The sequence below is a fragment of the Geotrypetes seraphini genome, chromosome 8, assembly GCF_902459505.1.
Source record: "Geotrypetes seraphini chromosome 8, aGeoSer1.1, whole genome shotgun sequence".
Classification (NCBI taxonomy): Eukaryota; Metazoa; Chordata; class Amphibia; order Gymnophiona; family Dermophiidae; genus Geotrypetes; species Geotrypetes seraphini.
Window position 1 is genome coordinate 146,187,623 of NC_047091.1, and position 6,000 is coordinate 146,193,622.

Here is a 6,000-nt window from a genome sequence, read left to right on the forward strand (position 1 = left end):
CTTGCACTGGAGCTTTGAATCTCAAAGAAACCATCAATAAATAAAGATTCATACTGTCTTGGGCTCAGCGTTCAACAAATTTTGTTATAGATGGAGAATGGGAAAAATACTTTTGACATCAGGCTTATGTCTTCTTGTGTTTCAAAAAGGCAAACACATAAATAAATCACAGAAATGGAAGAGTAGTCAAAGTTGTAAAAGGGCTGTTTGTTTAGGAGGAAGTTGTTTGTCTGATTAAGATAATAAGGCTGGGGGGTGGGGGGTGGGGAAGAGTAGAAGCCCTGCCACATTTATAGTTTTCCTGGAAGCACTGGGAAAGGGCCTGAGGCTTTCATTGGCTAGGAAGCCTAAAGCCCCTCCTATGGGGCGTCCAGGCCAATCAGAGCCTTAGGCCCTTTCCCGGTACATCCCAGGATGCTGCAGGGGGGGGGGGTGTTTGTGGCGTGAGAGAGTGGCCATTTCTCTCGCTACTTGGGGGGGGATCACAGGTGCAGGAGGGTGTTGTTTGTGATGGGAGAGAGTAGGCATCTCTCCTGCTTCTGGGGGGGGGGGGGGGGTTGTTCAGTTGGCTTTCTAGCAGTTTCTGACACTGCCATGCTGGGGTTTTAAACAGTGATGTCACTGTACCGGCAGCCATGGACCAGTCGCTGATTTTTGGCTCTAAAAGCCGACACCACTTTTAGAAAATGGCTGGGCAATTGTTAAGAATCCACCAGAGTGCTTATTTTAATGTTGAAGAGCCCATTTGCATGTCAGTGTCAGAGACTGCCAGAAACCTCGCTAAAGACAGAGATAAGCCGTTTTGATAAGCTTCCGCTAAAATACGTGCAGGCTAAATCGTCGGAAAACAGTTTAGCAATGGTGTTAAAGTTTTGAAAATCTGGGCCTGACATTTTGCCATACTTCTTTTGCCATGTCAAACCCCCCCTCCGCCCCCCCCCCCCGGTAATCAAAAGGAAAACTATAAATGTGGCAGGGCTTCTACTCTTCCCCCCCCCCCCCAGCCTTATTATCTTAATCAGACAAACAACTTCCTCCTAAACAAACAGCCCTTCCACTTCTGTGATTTATGCGTTTGCCTTTTTGAAACACAAGAAGACGTAAGCCTGATGTCAAAATATTTTTCCCATTCTCCATCTATAACAAAATTTGTTGAACGCTGAGCCCAAAATAGTATGCATCTTTATTTATTGATGGTTTCTTTGAGATTCAAAGCTCTAGTGCAAAAAATCTCAGATTTTGTTAGTACTGGATTAGAGGCATATGCTGGAAAGGGAAATTGGATTCCTTCTGCAAGGAGCTTTGAATCACTGCAATAAGCATAAAAACACGGATCTACAACCAAAGTCAGCTCCTCTGGACCAGCAGGACATTTCCAGCTTCTCTGGTCTTCTTCCGAAATCCTCTAAATTAATAACAGTTGAGGAATGTGTCCTAGTGTGCACATTGCAACACAAGTCCAGAAACAGGCCACCATTGTTTTCTATCAGTGCTTCTTGCAGCTTTTCAGTGCTATCTTGCATACTTGATCAGAATGCAACCAGAATACCTAAATCATAGATTTCCCCCTCCCCCCCTTTACAAAACCGTAGTATGGTTTTTAGCGCCGGCCACAGTGTAACAACTCATAGGATTTCTATGAGCGTCAGAGCTGTTACCGCTGTGACCAGTGTTAAAAATGCTAGCGTTTTTTTTGTAAAAAAAAAAGGGGGGGCTAGAGTTACCAGAGTTTATGTATGTAAAATCCAGACCCCTAGACCCATCCCAGGCCTGCCCAGTTCCACCCATCCCATCCCCGTCCTGTTACGCCCATGCTCCAGCCTCACCCTCTCAGCCTGCTCGTCTCGGGAGGGCATCCACACATGCACGGATGCAACGTGATGATATAACACACGTGCGCATGTGATATGCGCGGATGCCCCTCCTGATGCCCCTCCTGACAAAGTGCCGGGTTTTGAAAAGCTGTCCAGACGCTCTAAAAAGAGGACATGTCCGGGTAAATCCGGATGTCTGGTAACCCTGGGTGGGGGGGGAGAATGTTTCAAAGTAGAGGTCTGCACGAGAACGGGGATCGCGGGAATCCCCCCTAACCCACGGGACTCCCACAGGGACCCCCCTCTGGCCCATGGGACTCCCACGGGGATGGAAGGCTTTGGAAGCAGGGTTCGTCCATATAATATAATGGACACGTCAGCCTTAGTAAAAGAGGGGGTTTATAAGTTAATTACCTGAACAGAAAACAAAAAAAGGGTTCCACCAAAGAGATTCCACAAGGAAAACAGCAGCGCAAACACAAAAGAAACTGTGGAATTGATGATCCTGCCAAAAGTAATTGCTGCTTTTTATGGGGACGGGCGGGGCTGGAGGTAATTCCTTGCGGGGATGGGTGAGGACGAAGAGGATCCGGGTGTGGACGGAGAGGATTCTGGCGGGGATGGGCGGGGATGGAGAGGATCCTGATGGGAACGGGTGGGGACGGAGAGGATCCTGACGGGGACAGGCGGGAATGGAGAGTATCCTGGTGGGGATGGGTGGGGACGAAGAGGATCTGGGTGGGGACGGAGAGGATTCTGGCGGGGACGGGCGGGGATGGAGAGGATCCTGATGGGGCTGGGTGGGGACGGAGAGGATCCTGGTGGGGACGGGTGGGGATGGAGAGTATCCTGGTGGGGATGGGTGGGGACGAAGAGGATCTAGGTGGGGACGGAGAGGATTCTGGCGGGGACAGGCGGGGATGGAGAGGATCCTGATGGGGATGGGTGGGGACGGAGAGGATCCTGGTGGGGATGGAGAGGATCCTGGTGGGGATGGAGAGGGTCCTGGCGGGGATGGGTGGGATTTCTGTCCCTGTGCAACTCTCTATTTCAAAGGCAGCTTCTGGTTTAAGGTGCGATGTGCACTGCCATGAGGAACATCTAGATTCAGCTACTGAGTGGAGATTCTCTCTACTGTGACTCAGCCAGAACTGGATAGACTACAGAGACAATGTTCACAGTCTTTTTTTTTTTTTGGGTGGGGGAAGCTTACTCAGCCTTCATACAATGGTGACACTTAGGGCTTCTTTTACGAAGCCGCATTAGCGTTTTAACAAGCATAATAGCGTGCCGCTACTGATCCCTTAGGGGGCAATTCTATAAGTGGGCACCTCTTTTTAGGTGCCCTGATGGTTGCTTTAAACCCTGCGTTGGCACACCTAGCATTTACAAGCTTGCAGTTGCACCAGCCATTGACCTGGCATAACCTTCCCTACATTCTTTTTTCAATTTGTGTCTATTGTTTTTGGTTTTATCTTGTCATATGTCCATTGGTTACAGAAATGACCCCTCGCCTCCTTGTTTATATATAGTAAACTGCTTAGATTTAACTTTTTTTGTTAATATTTTCAGTATATCAAACTGAAATAGATAAGATAGAGAAGCAGGAGTTAGAAAATAAGGGGACTAATTTAAAGAAAGTTGTATGTGACGTCAGAAAAGTGCATTAATATAATCTCAGCTATATGTATATACACGTACACTAGAGGTCTGCAAGGGAACGGGAATCCCCCCTAACCCATGGGACTCCCACGGGGACCCCCCTCTGGCCCACAGGACTCCCACGGAGACCCCCCTCTAGCCAACGGGACTCCCATGGGGATGGAAGGCTTTGGAAGCAGGGTTCGTCCATATAATATAATGGACACATCAGCCTTAGTAAAAGAGGGGGTTTATAAGTTAATTACCTGAACAGAAAACAAAAAAAGGGTTCCACCTAAGAGATTCCACAAGGAAAACAGCAGCGCAAGCACAAAAGAAACTCTGGATATGGAATGATCCTGCCAGAAGTAATTGCTGCATCCTTGCGGGGATGGGTGGGGACGCAGAGGATCCTGGCGGGGATGGGTGGGATTTCTGTCCCCGTGCAACTCTCTAATGTACACTTGTCCACAAAAGCACTGGTATTCCGAATGTTCTATATGTGCACAATTGGTATGTACGTACAAGCGCCCTGTTATAGAATTGGCCTTTTAGGGGTAGTCTTGGTTCTAGAAAGAGTCACCATCTGTAGCCCCTAGCCAAGAATGAGCTACAGTCAGGGCTGGTGTTGGACACTCTGAGGGTCGGCAGGGCATAAATATGTTGAAGGGTGGTAATGGAGGGGCTGAATCTAAGGAGAAGCAGACAGAAATAATGTAGGTGTAACAAACCTAGAACAAGAAAAAACTCCAGACAATATGTACAAAGTGCAGGCTATGTTTATTATACCAAATATTAAATGCAGTCACTAATACCACCTTTTTACAAACCACGGGACCCGACACGGTCCGTGTTTCGGAAGCCACGCCTTCCTCAGGGGTCCATGGTTGATAAGGTATAGCACAAAACCGCAATTAAAATTGATAATGAACAAAAGCCTATGTGTGCAGTAATCACAAGCCAACCATTCCAATGTAAAATGGATACCGGAGCAAAACAAATCTGAAATGTTTAAATTATCTAATGCCATGTTTTGTTGTTAAGAACATAAGAAATGCCTCTACTGGGTCAGACCTGAGGTCCATCGTGCCCAGCAGTCTGCTCATGCGGCGGCCCAACAGGTCCAGGACCTGTGCAGTAATCATCTATCTATACCCCTCTATCCCCTTTTCCAGCAGGAAATTGTCCAATTCCTTCTTGAACCCCAGTGGCGTACCAAGTGGGGGGCGGTCCGCCCCGGGTGCCAAACCCTGAGGGGGTGCTCCTGGTCCGATCCGGTTCCCCACCCCTTGCGCCGGGTGTCGCGTCTGGAAACAGCCTGCAGCAAGATCGCGATGCCAGCGATCTTTGCCTGTTTCGGCTGTTTCCTCCGCCACGGTCCCGCCCCTCCTCTGATGTCAGAGGAGGGGCGGGACCGCGGCGGAGGAAACAGCCGAAGTAAGCAAAGATCGCTGGCATCGCGCGATCTTGCTGCAGGCTGTTTCCCCAGGGAAATGAAGCGGGGAGGCCGGGAGAATGAGCAGTGCTTCGTGGCGGTGGTGGGGCCGAGCGGTCCTTCGAGGTAGTGGGGAGGGGGCAGCAGGCCTTCAGGGTGGGGCAGGCAGGCAGACCTTGTGGAGGGGGGGAGACAGGCCTTCAGGGGGACAGGCAGGCCTTCGGGGAGGGTGACAGTCCGTCTGGGGGGGGGTGTGCAGGCCTTGGGGGGGGGACAGGCCTTCCAGGGAGGGCACAGGCCTTCAAGGGGGGGACAGGCAGGCCTTCAAGGGGGGGACAGGCCTTTGGGGGGGTGCAGGCCTTCAGGGGGGATAGGCCTTCAAGGGGAGGACAGGCCTTCGGGGGGGGACAGGTCTTCAAGGGGGACAGGCAGGCCTTCGGGGGGGGGGGGTGACAGGCCATCAGAGGGGGGCAGGCCTTAGGGGGGGGACAGGCCTTCCAGGGAGGGCACAGGCCTTCAAGGGGGGGACGGGCCTTCAAGGGAGGGATAGGCAGGCAGGCAGGCCTTCAAGGGGGGGTGCAGGCCTTCGGTGGGGTGCAGGCCTTCAAGGGGGGGGACAGGCCTTTAGGGGGGCAGGCATTTAAGGGGAACAGGCAGGCAGGCCTTCAAGGGGGGGACAGGCCTTCGGGGGTGCAGGCCTTCAGGGGGGCTGCAGGCCTTCAAGGGGGGGGACAGGCCTTCAGGGGGGGCAGGCCTTCAAGGGGAGCAGGCAAGCAAGCCTTCAAGGGGGGGGACATGCCTTCAGGGGTGGGATGCAGACCTTTAAGGGGGGGACAGGCCTTCAGGTGAGGGGGAGCCCTGGTGTAGAAGTACACGGAGGGAAAGGGGAGGGGTTCAAAGAGACGTGCATATGCCGGACTTTGGGTGGGAAGAAATAATGGGTCTGAAAATAGAGGAGAGAGAGAGAGATGATGGCCATGGGTTTTAGGGAGGTAAGGAACAGAAAGGGAGAGAAGTTGGACACAAGGGATGGTGTGGAGGGGGGGATAGAGATAGGTTAGGAGGGTAGTTGGGAAAAGAAAGGGAGATATGGTGGACCCTGGGGTGGTG